Genomic DNA, 15677 nt, shown 5'->3' with positions numbered 1-15677 from the left:
AATATGTTTATTCTACTATATACTACCCTGTACAATGTCTCTTATATGTTATTATCCCCCATTTTCTGTAAAATAGTCTTTATTTTATATATGCACAATTTAGAATGTTTTAGACTGTAAATCGTATTATATTGTATTGTCATTGTGTTGAATGTCTGTACTAGAAGCTTCCAACACCAAAGAAAATTCCTTGTGTGTGCAAGCACACTTGGCAATAAAGCTCTTCTGATTCTGATTCTGATTCTGATTCTGAATTGGACACGATGTTGAAGTTGGGAGTAATAGAAGAGTCTAACAGTGACTGGGCGAGCCCGATAGTTTTAGTCCCTAAGACGGACGGCTCGATACGGTTCTGTGTAGACTATCGCAAGGTGAATGCCGTGTCGAAATTTGACGCGTATCCCATGCCGAGGATTAACGAGTTGTTAGATCGGCTAGGCACCGCACGTTTTTTTTCGACACTGGATTTAACGAAGGGATATTGGCAGATCCCCCTTTCTCCAGTGTCTAAAGAGAAAACAGCCTTCACCACGCCGTTCGGATTGCACCAATTTGTCACCCTTCCGTTCGGCTTGTTCGGAGCTCCGGCCACCTTCCAGCGCCTTATGGACCACATCCTCCGGCCACATGCGACATATGCAGCTGCCTATCTTGATGATATTATTATCTACAGCAACGACTGGCAGCAGCATATGGAGCATCTGAGGGCGGTCCTGAGGATGCTGAGGGAGACCCGGCTCACGGCCAACCCGAAGAAGTGTGAGGTTGGGCGGGTGGAGGTCAGGTATCTGGGCTTCCACTTGGGTCATGCAAAAAATTTGCGTCCCCAAATTAACAAGACTGCAGCGGTTGCGACCTGCCCGAGGCCTAAGACCAAAAAGGAGGTGAGACAGTTTCTGGGGCTGCCGGGATATTACAGGAGGTTTGTGCCCAATTATTCGGAGCTTGCCAGCCCGCTGACTGATCTGACTAAAAAGGAGTCTCCTACACTCGCCTAATTTTTCTCTTCCCTTTTTTCTGCAGACCGACGCGTCGGACAGAGGGCTGGGGGCAGTCCTGTCCCAGGAGATGGGGGGGAGAGGAACGGCCGGTGCTGTATATCAGCCGCAAGCTCTCAAAGAGGGAGGCGAAGTACAGCACCATCGAGAAAGAGTGTCTGGCGATCCGGTGGGCCGTTCTCACTCTCCGGTATTATCTCCTGGGGCGGGAGTTCTCCCTCTGGTCGGATCACGGTCCCCTCCAATGGCTCCACCGCATGAAAGATACCAACGTGCGGATCACCCGTTGGTATCTGGCCTTACAACCGTTCAAATTCAAGGTGATCCACAGGCCGGGGGCGCAGATGGCCGTGGCCGATTTCCTCTCCAGGCGAAGGGGGAGGGGGGAGGCTGCAGGCCGGATGGCTCCCCGGCCTGAGTCGGGCGGTGGGGGTATGTGGCAAGGGGGGGGTGATTTAGCGAGGTCTGCAGCGGGAGAGAAGGCTGAGAGGAGAGCGGTGAGTAAATGGGGTACGAAGTGCAAATGATGAACACCTGTCCTCTATTCCAGTAATTGGTGTGGGGACGCATAAAAACAGCTCGGAGACAGAAGCCGGGGGTGTGAGAGCCAGCAGAGACTACTGCAGGGACCGAGAGAGAGAGAGTTTGAGAGAGGATTGCTTCACGAGTGGATCTTCAGCTCCAGTTAAAGACTGAGACTGTGAACAGAGGCGCGCAGCGCCGTCATTGAAGTATCGTATGTGTGATAATAAAAAGACTTCTTCCTGCAGTAGTTAACCTGACCCTTGATCTCTTCCTTCTCACCCTACACGAACGTATTACATATATTTTTAAAAGTAGGCTATTGTAGTTGCATATTTCTTAAATTATCCTTTGACTATGCTCTGGGCCGCCATCTAGTGGCAAAATTTGTTTTTTTTGGCCCGATTCCAAACGTATTTGCCAACCCCTGGTCTACAGTATTAGCAGCACTAAGGTCAAGCAGGACAGGGAGTGAGATGTTACCTTTATCTGATGCTATAAGCAGGTCGTTTGTAATTTTAACGAGCGCAGTTTCAGTACTATGATTCGGTCTAAAGCCTGACTGAAATTTTTTGTGTATGTCATTATTTTATAAGAAGGAGCACAACTGAGTGGACTTCATGAGGGAGATTTGAAATCGATCTATAGCTTCCTAGATCATTGGGGTCTAAGTTTGGTTTCTTGATAAGAGGCTTAATGACAGCCAGTTTAAAGGGTCCAAGGACATGGCCTAGATTAATTGACGAGTTGATAATGTTGTAAATGGGCTCAATTGCAACCGGTAGTAACTTTTTTAATAATTTAGTTGGTATGGGGTCTAATAAGTGTCATGATCCTGGCTCACCTTGTCATGCTTTTCTAGTCTTGTGGCAGGGTCATGACAGTCCCACGTGTTTTGTGTGTGAGCGCATGGTCATTGTTTATGATGGCCATGTGTTTTCCTGTCTCGTCTCATGACCCCGCCCCCTCGTTTAGCTTCCCACCAGTGTTTAATTCCCCACACCTGCCTTGTGTAATTATCTCTTGTTAGTTCCCCTATTTAATGCAGTTGTGTTTGCTGTCCTGTGCTGTTCCATTTGCTATGTTTGCTCGTTTTTCTCGTTGCCTTGCTGCTAGTCTTGCCTTGTCGTTGCTCTATTAGATTTTTGCATGATTGTTTATTTTCCTCGTGTCTAGTGTTTTGTTGTAGTTATCCTCGGTGTTTGTTTCTTTTGGGGGCGATGGTTGATACTAATTCATAGGGCAGACTTGGAGGTTGAGTTTTTACGATTTTGTCTCGTTTATGTTCTCTGTAAAACATTTCATGAATTCATTGCTACCAAGGTGCGGTGGAAAAAAACAGGTCAGGTGATGTCTGTTTATTTCTTAATTTAGCAACTGTACTAAATAAAAACTTTGGATCGCAATTTTAAAGACCTCTAATTGGGTTTGTTTCCATTTGCGTTCCAGTTTACGTGTTTCTCTTTTAAGGGCGCGAGTGGTGCTATTGTACCATGGTGCTATGTTTTTCTCGTTAATATTTTTGACTTCATAGGTGCGACAGCTTCTAATGTGTTAGCGAATATAGTGCCCGTGTTGCTGGTCATGTCATCGAGCGATGTCTCATTCACCAGTGAGAACATGTTACAGTACAAAGTAAATAATGTTACTACAATAGTGAAAACCGCTACCATAAACACCAGCTTTAAAACAGGATTAGATGCAGCATATTTCCCATTAGACGCTGTGTAATGATGTAATATATAAAGGTCCACAAACTACATAAGCAACATAATCGAAACCCATCAAAATCGAATCATAACTTGTACCCTCCTGTTCTAATGTTTCCATGGCATCATCTTTGAAACCCTTGACTCCCGTAGTTGCTCCCAGTGTGGAAAAGGAACACTTATAATCATACCCGTCAACACTCCCGTTTTGGACAAGATTTTCCCATGTTTCACACCCATCTCCTGTTGAAACCTTGAAACAGGCCGAGCGGGAAGCTTTGTATATAATCTGCATGTTCAGAGAGGCGGGTCAAAGAGCAGATACAAACATGCACGGTATGTGGAAAACGTCTTTGTTACGGATGTAACCTCGGTTCCCTGATGGAGGGAAAGAGACGTTGTGTCGTACCGACAGAATGGGGTTTGTCTTGAGAACCTATCATCTTCTGAGTATTTAGAAAAGGCCAATGAAAATTGGCGAATGAAATTTGCATGCCGGGCTCCTCCCCGGATGTCCGGGTATAAGAGGAAGCCGGCGTGCTCATTCATTCACCTGTTGGTCTGAGGAGCCTAAAGCATCCTCCCCCGACCGCTGGGGTGGGCGGCCAGTGTTGTGGCATGAGGGACACAACGTCTCGTTCCCTCCATCAGGGAACCGAGGTTACATCCGTAACCAAGACGTTCCCTTTCTGTCGGTCTCTCGACGTTGTGTCGAACCGACAGAATGGGGTTCCTATGGAAAACGCCACAGCACTGAGCCGCGTCACAATCTCTGCGGAGCGACGTTGACTGGCCTGGGCGAGTCAGACGAAGACGCTAACGCGAAATTATGACCCTCCAGTGGAGAGGAAGGGGGACCCAGAGCTTTCCACAAAAAGTTGGGAAGCCCCCTAACGCCGGCCGTCACGGGCGGAGGCCTAATTCTCTAAATGGCGAGAAGCCGCCCGGCACCGTACGGGCCACTGGGTAAGCATTATTCCCCCCTGGGGGGAAAAACGCTGCAGAGGCCACTACCTACCGTAGGGAGGAATTAGTGGAGACACCACATGGTCTCACCATCAGGGGAGAACTCATGGGAAGAATGTGCGGACTGCAGGAGTTAACCGCAAGGTGGGAGTCCACCTGGGGAGGTCATGGGTTGCCAAGGTGGGAACCATTCATGAGGATACATCAGACGGAACAGCCCACGGAGGGGGGGTTACCACGTCTGGAGCACTAGGTCCGGTTAGAGCTATGTGGGAGATAACTCAACTGTTCCCCGGCCTAAGGGGGCAGGGCTGCTCTGCCCAGCCTGTCCCCTGGAAGGGTGCTTAGTGATGGATGGAATGCCTGTTCTTTACCCGAGGGAAAAGAAGTGAGGCGGGATCACCACTGCTCCCCTCGGAGGGGGAAGGGCTTCCGCAGGCGTACGCCCTACCGGCTGCCGGTCCCACACCTTGGCAGGATGCGGGCTGACACCGGTTCCGCGCATAGGTATTAGAACCTCACAGAGTTGTTAGGCATAGCCCAACCCACAGCTCTGCAGATGTCTGCCAGAGAGGCGCCCTGAGCCAGTGCCCACGAGAGGTGTGTCACCCCCAACGGGCAGGGGCGAAATGAGATTGGTATGCCCTAACGAGGGCATCCACGATCCAGTGCGCCAGCCTCTGTTTGGAGACAGCCCTCCTGCTGACCTCCGAAACAGACAAAGAGCTGCTCAAAGCTTCTGGGCTCTGCATGCGGTCCAAGTAGAGGCGCCGTGCGCGTACTGGACACAACACGGATAGGTTGGGTCTTCCTCTCCGGTGGGGAGCGCCTGCAGGTTCACCACCTGGTCTCTCAGGAGAGTGGTGGGAACCTTGGGCACGTAGCCGGGGCGGGGTCTCAAGATAACGTGAGAATCCCGTCCCCGAGTTCTAGGCAATCTGTGGACACGGAGGGTGCTTGTAGATCCCCTACCCTGTTGGAGGTGAGCGCCATGCGGAAAGCCGTCTTTATCAAGACTGAGAAAGAGCGGCAACCCGGAGAGGCTCGAAGGGGGCGGGGCCTCTTGAGGCCCGCCACCTAGGTCGCAAGAGGGTACGGAGCGTGGGTAAGGTGGTCACCCTCTCGCTCACCTTAGGAACCTAATGACCAGGTCGTGCTGTCCCAGAGGCTACCCAGCACTTGGGTCATGATGAGCAGCCGTAGCGGCTACATACATTCCCAGTGTGGAGGGGGAGAGGTTACTCCCCCGTCTCTCTTGAGGACGAGACAGCTCGTACCCGACCGAGCAACTCCGCGGGTCTTCTCATCAAGAAGAACACCAGGATGAGAAGAGGCGCCACCTATGGGCGTATAGCCACCCAGTGGCCGAAGCCCTAGCCTGAGTGACAACCCAACCGGACCGGGGGTGGGTCACTCAGGATCTCCTCGTCCCGTCCAGACATGGAGACCAGGTTTTGCCTGGGATGCCGTAACGTGCACCTTCCCCTGGGGAAGCTGTTCGCCAGGGGGAGCGGCCAGGGGGGAGTTATTATCAGAGCCTCAGCTCCAAGAACCAAGTCCTGGTTAGCCCAAAGGCGCGTAACTAGTACCACTTGATGCTCCTCTTCCCTGGCCTTGCACAGGACCTGTGCAATGAGGCTCACTGGGGGGAAGCGTACTTCCGCTTGTGCGCAAGGGCATCCATGCCGAGGGTACCTCGGAAAGGGAGTACCAAAGCGGACAATGGGTGGAGTCCGGGGACGCAACAGGACCACCTCTGCCTGGCCGAACTGCCCCAAATGAGCCGGCTGCACGGGGAGGGAGTCGCCACTCTCCGCGAGGCGTCGACTGACGAGAGAGCGCATCGGCTGTCTGGTTCAGGATGCCTGGGATGTGTGTGGCTTGCAGGGAGCTGATCACCTGCTGACTCCAGAGGAGGAGGCGTCGGGCGAGTCATGTTAGCTGCTGTGAGTGAAAGAATACGCCACAGCAGCTGTGCTGTCCGACCGGACCAGCACGTGCTTCCCTGCACGAGAGGTAGTAGCCTCCTCAATGCAAGTAGCACAACCAACAACTCTAGGCAGTTGAAATGCCAACGCAGGCGGGGGCCCGTCCACCGCCCCGACACTGCTTGCCCGTTGCACACGGCACCCCAACCTTGCAGGGAGGCATCCCAAAGGGGACCCCTGTCCGCAAGAAGGTCATGGAGACCAGGGGGTTAGGGTGTGTCGGCAGAAAAGCGTGTGACCATACGCCTGCTGCCGGTGTGCCACGCTCTCCAAGGAACTTGACTCTGCAGCCAGTGTTGGAGCGGTCGTATGTGCATCGACCCGAGGGGGACCACCCCCGCCGAGGATGCCATGTATCCCAGGAGCCTCTTGTTACAGGGGGACCGCTGACTGTCTGATCTTCAGGCAGTTCAACACTGATCGGGCGCGCTAGTCAGTCGCGCTGCCTCTGGGAGGCCGCGAGGGTGCGGGCTTCCTCGTCGCGGGTCTCGCGCCCCCCCCCGGGGGGGAGCGGGGCCGCTCGTGAGGACAGAGTCGAGTTCCATACCGAGAAAGAGGATGCTCTGCACCGGGGAGAGCTTGCTCTTTTCTCAGTTGACCTGTAGCCCCACCGATCTAGGTGCCGGAGCACCAGGTCCCTGTGTGTACACAACAGATCTCGAGAGTGTGCCAAAACTTGAGCCAGTCGTCGAGATAGTTAGTACCCGCACACCTCCTTCCCTACGGGGAAGGAGGGCGGCTTCCACGACCTTCGTAAAGACTCGTGGAGACAGGGACAGACCGAAGGGGAGGACCCTGTACTGATATGCCCGTCCCTCGAACGCGAACCGTCGGAACGGCCGATGTCGAGGGAGGATCGAGACATGAAATACGTGTCCTTCAGGTCGACTGCCATGAACCGGTCCTGACACCTGACGGACGTCAGGATGCGCTTCTGCGTGATCAACCTGAAAGGCAGCTATAGTGTAGGTGCCTGTTCAGAACACACAGACCCAAGATAGGGCGCAACCCCCCGCCTTTCTTGGGGACAATGAAGTACAGGCTGTAAAACCCGTTGAACATCTCGGCTGGTGAGACGGGCTCGATCACTCCCTTCACCAGAAGGGTGGCGACCTCGGCCCGAAGTACGGGAACATCCTAGCCTCTGACTGAGGTATATCGGATGCTGAACTTGGCGGGCGTGAGGCGACTGGATCGCGTAGCCGAGACGGATCGTCTTCCCTAGCCAGCCTGACAGTCTGGGAAGCCGGACAGGCTCCCAGAAATGAGACGGGGACTAAAGGTACGATCTTTTTCATCGTCCCCCCGGGGGGTGGTTCGATGGCTAGCAGTACGGATTCCTTGCCGGGGGAGGTCCCCCGGGGAGGAGATCGGCTCTGCTGTTTTTCCTGCCTGGCGACTGCGCAGCTCAACGCACTGTCTGACTGAGAGTGCTGAGGGCTGGTGTTTATACTCGACATTGCGCTTCGCCATGACGCAACGTCGAGTTTGCCGTTCACCGTCGTGCAGAGGGTGGGAGCGGCTGTGATAACCCAGAGAGAGAGGAAACTCTCCTTTTTTGAGAGTAAGTGGGCGCTAGCCCCCCGGAGGGGGCCAGCAGATGGAGAGACGGGGCAGGATCCGTCCCTATCCGACTTCCCAGCGATGTGGCTGGGGTCGGGCCCAATGGTAGCCTCGATCCCCCTGAGGTCTTCCCATGACGGCCGCTTCGCCGCGGCTGCTGATGGGGCGATGGTCTCCTCTTCGCTGTCTCCTCCAGGGGGGGCCGCCTGAGTGGGGGGCGCCAGAGCTGGAGGGCGTTGAAGAGGACCAGGGCTGCTGGGAAGCAGACAGTGCACGGGACTCGACGGCCGAGGCGGCCGAGTTGCGGCACGGAGGACTGCTTCTTACTGTCGAGAACCCTCCGGGGAGGCCGCGTGCGGGTCTCGCGCCCCCCCCGACGGGCGGGGGGTGAACGGGGCCGCTGCGGCTCGACAGTAACACCAACCAGCCCCCCCTTGCGAGACGGGTACGTCGAGAAAGCGGACCTTCTCAGCGTTACTCATCTGCGCAAGTATCGGCCAGAGGAGTTTCTCATGGACCACAAGTGTGGACATCGTCCGACCCAGGGCCCGCGTGGTCACCTTGGTCGCCCGTAGAGCGAGGTCGGTGGCGGCGCGGAGTTCCTGCATAAGCGCTGGGTCGGTCTTACCCTCGTGGAGCTCTCTCAACGCCCTGGCCTGGCAGGAGCCATAGCGTGGAGAGAGGAGGCAGCTTGGTCCGCCGCAATGTAAGCTCTCGACACCAGAGATGCCGAGACACCACATGCTTTGGACGGGAGTCTAGGTCGAGCCCCCCCAGGTGGCCGCCACCTACGGGCACGAGTGCACCGCGGCGGCATACTCCACCTGGGGGACACCGACGCATCCTCCAGCTGTCTCAACCTCGAGGGAAGAGAGGGTGACAGAACTTTGTTTGACGTGAAACGTGCCGGGAAGGGGCGTTCCAGGTCTTACAAAGTTCCTCATGCACTTCCGGTAAACACGGCACTGGGGGCGGGCGCGGCTTGGAGCCGCGCTCAAACCCGAGGCGCCATGTAGCCAGCCGCGAGCGCCGGGAGAGGCAGTGCGGGCACTGCAACCCAACACTCACGGCGGCCCGGGAAAGCATGGCCGACATCTCGACATCCGCTTTTTCCTGGGCTCGACCCCCCGAGGGAGGGAGCCCGAGGAATCGTCGGAGTCGGATGGCAGTACGTCACCCCCCGATGCTGCAAGAGAAATCTCATCATCACGCATCGTGTCCGAATACGTGATTGAGGAATAAGACGGCGGACCGTCTTTTTGGGGAACGGTCAGACGAGCGAAACGAGGTGTGAACGGTCCGTGAGCCGTGGCTGGCGGATTATCGCTCACAGTAATCCTCATCTCACCCTCGCTGCTTGCCATAGCGGACGGCAGGGCCGTAGTCCTGCCGCCACGGAACGGGGAGCAAACGAGGTGGTGGCTGAGTCCCGTGGGAACACAGCCACCTGTGACGCAACGTCTGAATCGTCACCGCCCGCAGTGCGGGCAGGACGTATCCACAACGTCTGCCCCAGCGTACTGGAAGCAGGCATTGTGTCCGTCCCCCTCCTCGATGAGTGTGTTGCACCCATGAGAACAGCGGGACAAGCCACGCTGGAGAAATTTGCTCTTTTAGAAAAGGAAATTTGCTCGAACACCTCCGGAACTGCCGAGACGCCCAGGGGAGAGTCACTGCAGGAAGGGACCGTCCGCTGTCCACGTCGTAGATTCCAGCAGAAAGAATGATCACCCAGATCGTAGAGAAGCTCACCAGATGCGTAGGCTCTGAAGAACAAAAGGTGAATGAATGAGCACGCCGGCTTCCCTCTTATACCCGGACATCCGGGGAGGAGCCCGGCATGCAAATTTCATTCGCCAATTTTCATTGGCCTTTTCTAAATACTCAGAAGATGATAGGTTCTCAAGACAAACCCCATTCTGTCGGTTCGACACAACGTCGAGAGACCGACAGAAAGGTAACACAGCGTTTCTGAACCTGAAATCGTGTAGACACATTGCATTACATCTAAAACGATAATATTTGTTATATATCACAGAGTGAGACCTCAAAAAGCAGGTTAATAAAATCCCTGCATTTTATCATTTCTAGGCAAATGGTGGCTGCTTTGATGGTGTTTTTGTCTTTAACAAACGAACATTTGTATGTTTTGACTGAATTTAATTTCCTGTAAATGTTGTAGGTGATGGCTGCTGGCCGCAGAGAGAAGGTGAGAGAACTTCCTCCGGTGGAGCAGAGCTCCAGTGACAGGAGCAGCGCTGCAGGAGACACACTGCCCTGGAACTTCTCCAAATACCAGCGGGTCAAACGTTCCAAATCTGCTTCAGCAGAGGTTCTGGACCCAGCCGAGAGGGCTGTCATTCGTATCGCAGGTACGTTAGAATTACAGCTCCACCCTGTAACCAGTAATCTTTGCATGACAACTCCACCCTGTCACCAGTAATGCTAGCAACTCGACCCTGCACTCAAGCAGTTATCATCTAATGAAATCACATTGTAATGAATCATTAGGAGCAGGATATGACAAATACATTCTCTTTTCACAATTTCTCTGTCTGTCGAGGTGGAGCATGGTAATGTCAGGAGCAGGGGTGGAGCTACGAAAGTCAGAGCCAAGAAAATTATTTTAAATATAATTTTTTAACCTTAATTCTACATTTGAATTGTATAAATTAAATAAAAACATTTGAATTGTTTGTTTATAAATGATAATGTTCTAATATTATTAAGAAAGTGCTCACGTGATGTCAGTTACGTTACGCTGCGCACCAATATCGCGTCTGTAGATTCTCTTTCAATGATCATGTAAACATGGCTAAACAGCTATCCATGTGGCATTAAAAAAAAAAAACATGTCTAGACAATGACGCTCTAGAAACAAACACTGAGGCACCTGGAAATTAAAGAGTACATTCCTCAATATTTTTAAGGGCTTATTTTGGTTTATGGAGTGTCCGACAACAAGTTTATGTACATACATGATGTAAAAATACTATTATTTCGTAATAATAAGCAGTTTTTATTACCTTACTTCTTGACTGACTCTCAAATGATTCGTTCCGCGATTCATCTGTGTAATCTCCGCCTTTCCGCCAGCGTAGTCTGATCTGATTGGTCAGATAGTGTAGTCTGCTGTGATTGGTCAGATGGTCTAGTCTGCTGTGATTGGTCAAATGGTCTAGTCTGCTGTGATTGGTCAAACGCGTTCAGCATGTGTCGCAAATGGACCGCCTATCATTACTGCTGTATTACGGTTTGCAGGTGGTTGGATATTAACAGTGTATAGAGAGAGATGGCGTCGATTTTACCTTACCAGTTCGAGCCCGAGTCTGACGAATCATTCTTTAATCCTTATACAGATGCCAGTAAGAAAAAGGACTGTTTTAGACACTTCTCTTGTAACAGTTAGTTATCACGGCATACAGTGTACGGTGTTCGTATCTTCAGATGTTATTATAACTATAGTACACCACGCAGTTCTTGAAATAAAGACTTTGCGAGTTAATATGGTTGAACACTTACATTAGCGCAACGAGTTTATAGCTAACGTTAGGTAAACAAACAGTAACAACCCCAAAAATAACGGTAACGTTAGCTAAACACAGACATGAGATAACGTCACACAAATTTAATTTTAAGTAAAGACAAAAATAAAGAGTCACACTTACAGGTTGTGATTCGGTGGAGCTTACAGGTCCAAATAAAGTTGGTATTGCAACATCTTTTAAGGAAAGACGTTTAATGTATCCTGCAGTAAAGGCGCCAAGATTGATGAAGCAATCTTCGGTAAAATGACGCGCGCAAAGTAAAACGTTCGGTTTATACTCCTTTGGTGTCGTTTGAAAAATAAATAGTAACCATTTTTTCCTCAGAAGTTCTTCCTTTGGTAGTGAAAATAAGACTGACTTAGTTTCACTACATAGAACACAGCTTCTCTTAGACATGATGCACACGTCACGAACGAGCTAGTACAGTGTTTGGGGAGGAGAGAGTTAAGTTTTCGCAGTCAGTAGGCGGGGATTTTTCTAGTGACGTAGGTACATTGTGGTTAAAGATTCGGACAGGTCATGGCTTGTTCGCGTGATTCAGAGTCGATTACCTTTTTTATAAGCTAATAACTTTGTTATTCGTTCACCTTCGGTTTTACAACTTGGCAGATTGCTTACATTCAAACACGGCAAAATTAAACACTTCATGAAATGTATTTTTTATGATCTCGAGGAATGTACTCTTTAAGGTGAAATACACACAGCAACATCCAGTGAGTCAAGTGCTAATGGCAGCATTTGTGCTTCAGCATCCACTGATATTCTCACTCAGCAGGCTTCCGAATTAGTAAATCAAAATTGTCCACCTCCAGATCTGTCCACGATAGAAGAAGAGGTGTCCTAAAATTTCATCCTACCCGTCAGATTGTCCTACCAGGGATGCGCATATCAATGTTACGTAATTTTTTTGCGGTGCAAAATCATACTACCTGTTTATTTTATACTGCTACGACAATTTGATTGGGTATTTCATTCTTAAATCATCCTAAATGTTCATTTAATACTGGCAGGACAATTTGATAGGGTAATTTGCGCTGTAAATTAATCCTGTTTATTTTATACGGTAGGATAATCTGATAGGGTTACGATGCAAACTAATTCTAATCTGAGAATGAATTCTAATTCTAATTCTATTTTGCATTGTAAAATCATCCTGTGTGTTTATTTTGTAGATGTGGTTTAGATTATATTCATTTTTGAGTTGCGGTAGGAAAATCTGACAAGGTAGGACAATTCGACGCATTGGCTACTTAACCAGTAAAAAGCCACGCTCCTTCAGTTCTTATTGGTATGAACAGCTTAAATGGATTGAATATAGCAATACAAAAGATTATATATTTTGTAAAGCATGCAGACATTTTCCTGAGGTAGCCTACACCGAGTTTACTTTCACAAGAGACGGTTAAAAAAATTGGAAACGGCTCCAACAGGCCTGTAACAAACATGAGTCAAGTAATTCGAACGCTGTTGCGCTGACTTTTGATGCATACAGGGAAAGCCATGCACCGCAAAGCCGTGGGACCGTGTTTAATCAACTGCACGGTGGTGCTGTTTCAGTTGTAAAGTGAAGTTTAGTGAATTTGATGCCACAATGGGACAGAACAATTTTTGGTCCATCAATTTTTCTTAAAAATTACTCCGGTTGAATGGGTGGGCCTGTAAAATATTGGGTGGGCTGGAATAATTCAAATTACCCTTTCAACCGGAGTAATTTTTAAGAAAAATTGAAAAAAATCTAGATACATTCGGTTTCCACCTCTGGTCTGGAGGGCATCCAGCTGTGGACTTTTGGTGGAGGTAATGTTGACCTTGCTAAAAGGCAAATGTACACAGGCAGATATGTTGATGGTGTTTTAAATAGTGTCTTTTACCATGTCTCTTTTCAAATGTGGGTTTCTTTAGAAGTAAGAGGGGGAAATTATGAGGGGAGATTTAATGTGTCTGTATTAAATATTACATCATCGCATAATGAAAAAAGGAGCTTGTAAGGGTGGTTCCGCTATAGTGGTTCAGGCTATAGGGATGCCGAAATGACTAAAGAAACGATAACGGCAAGATAGTATAAAACGTCTTGGTTACGGATGTAATCTCTGTTCCCTGATGGAGGGAACGAGACGTTGTGTCGAGCTGACAGATGGGGTTAGTCCCTGAGAACCAATCGCTTCCGACTTCTTAGAAAAGGCCAATGAAAATTGGCAAATGAAATTTGCATGCCAGACTCCGCCCCCGGATATCAGGGTATAAAAGGGAGACGGCATGCCTCATTCATTCACCTCTCACGACTGCTGCAGTGGGCAGCACGGGTTGTGGCAAGAAGGACACAACGTCTCGTTCCCTCCATCAGGGAACTGAGGTTACATCCGTAACCAAGACATTCCTTTTCTGTCTGTCTCTCGACGTTGTGTCGAGCCGACAGATGGGGTTCCTATGGAAAACGCCACAACACTGTGCCCTGTCACAATCTCTAGCGAAGCGACGGTGACTGGCCTGGGCGTGTCAGCCGTGAGCGCTACCGTGAAATTGTAACCTACCAGTGGGTAGGTAGGGGGTCCCAGAGCTTTACCTGAATGGTGGGAAGGCCCCTGCCTTCGGCCTCACAGGCGGCGGCCTTCTTTCTATAACAGCGAGAAGACGCCTGGTACCATAAGGCCACTGGGTAAGCGCTACTTCCTCAAGCGGGGGATGCGCTACAGAGACCACTTCCTACCGGAGGGAGGAGTTTAGTGGAGATACCAACATGGTCTCACCGATGGGGGAGAACTCATGGGAAGAATGTGCAGACTGAAGGAGGTCCACCTAGGGAAGGTCATGGGTTACCAAGGTGGTAACCAATCATGAAGATACATCAGACGGAACCGCCCTGCTGGGCGGACTTTCTCGGCGTTACTCATCTGTGCAAGGTTCAGCCAGACGTGTCTCTCCTGGACCACAAGTGTGGACATCGTCCGACCACCTTGGTCGCCCGTAGAGCGAGGTCGGTGACGCTGCGGAGTTCCTGCATAAGCGCTGGGTCGGTCTTACCCTCGTGGAGCTCTCTCCGCGCATTGGCCTGATGGACTGCAGGATGGCCATAGCGTGGAGAGAGGGGACAGCTTGGCCCGAAGCAGAGTAAGCTCTCGACACCTCAGATGCCGAAAAGCCTACGTGCTTTGGATGGAAGTCTAGGTCGAGCCCCTGGGGGACATCAACATATCCTCTAGCTGCCCCACCATCAGGGTGATGGAACTAGTTGACATGTACGCGCTGAAGGGGAGCGTTCCAGGTCGTACTAGGTTCCTCATGCACTTCCGGGAGAACACAGCACTGGGGGCGAGTGCGCTCTAAAGCCCGATGTACCGTGTATCCAGCCGCGAGCGTTGGGAGAGGCAGTGCGGTGCACCGCAACCCAATGCCGGCGGCCCGGGAAAGCATGGCTGACATTTCGACGTCCGCTTCTTCCTGAGCTCGACCCCCCGAGGGAGGGAGCTTCATAGAATCATCAGAGTCTGATGCCAGTAAGTCACCCTCCAATGCTGCAACAGAAATCTCATCATCACGTACCGTGTCCGATACGTGATTGAGGAACAAAACGGTGGGACCGTCTCATGGGGAACGGTCAGACGGGCAAGACGAGGTGCGAACGGTCCGCGAGCCAGTGGCTGACGGATTAGCGCTCACAGTAATCCTTATATCACCCTCGCTGCTCTCCGTAGCGGGCGGCAGGGCCGTAGTCCTGCCGTCACGGAACGGGAAGCAGACGAGGTGGTGGCTGAGTCCCGTGGGAACACAGCCACCCGTGACGCAACGTCTGAATCGTCAACCGCCCGCAGTGCGGGCAGGACATATCCACAACATCTACCCCAGCGTACTGGAAGCAGACATCGTGTCCGATGGGGTTGTAGTGAAGTCCACCATTGTCGAGTCCAAGACCAGGACTAGTCGAGACCGAGTCAAGTCCGAGTCCAAAGAGGTTCGAGTCCAAGTCAAGTCCAAGTCCAGAGAGGTTCGAGTCCAAGTCAAGACCGAGTCCAATTGAGACAGTCAAGACAGAGACAGAAAAAAATCTTGACTACAAGACCACATACTTAACTATTGATAATTTATGTGATGCAAGAGACAGCATATCTTCTATTCTAAGATAATCATTTTCATTATTGTTTGTAATGATCAAAAAGCAGATAAAATAAGGTCATTTTATTTTTACTATACAGTATAGGTATAGCACTAAAGTCACAGAGCCGAAGTGTAACTGTTTATTACTTTTTTAAGGAACTTTTTTATCAGCCCTCCTAACAGCAAGGTTGTGCAGCAATGAACACTTTTGTGCGTGTGTGTGCGTGTGTGCGTGTGCGCGCCTGCCCGTGCACGTGCGTGTTCGATAGAGGAGCCGCTAGAAAGAGCAGA

The 15677-nt window shown here is 51.0% G+C and overlaps 1 protein-coding gene across 1 annotated transcript in view; it reads right to left on the bottom strand.

Annotated features, from left to right (window-relative positions):
• Window positions 1-12092, bottom strand: part of LOC130558653 (uncharacterized) — a 285427-nt gene extending 273335 nt beyond the window's left edge. The window contains exon 1 of the mRNA XM_057341207.1: window positions 11719-12092. The gene's annotated coding sequence lies outside the window, so the exon portion shown is untranslated. The remainder of the gene's footprint in view (window positions 1-11718) is intronic.
• Window positions 12093-15677: the final 3585 nt, after the last annotated feature.

The sequence above is a fragment of the Triplophysa rosa genome, linkage group LG8, assembly GCF_024868665.1.
Source record: "Triplophysa rosa linkage group LG8, Trosa_1v2, whole genome shotgun sequence".
In the NCBI taxonomy this organism is placed as follows: domain Eukaryota; kingdom Metazoa; phylum Chordata; class Actinopteri; order Cypriniformes; family Nemacheilidae; genus Triplophysa; species Triplophysa rosa.
Note: the sequence above shows the minus strand (reverse complement) of the source record. Positions and strands in the feature narration are given on the sequence as shown.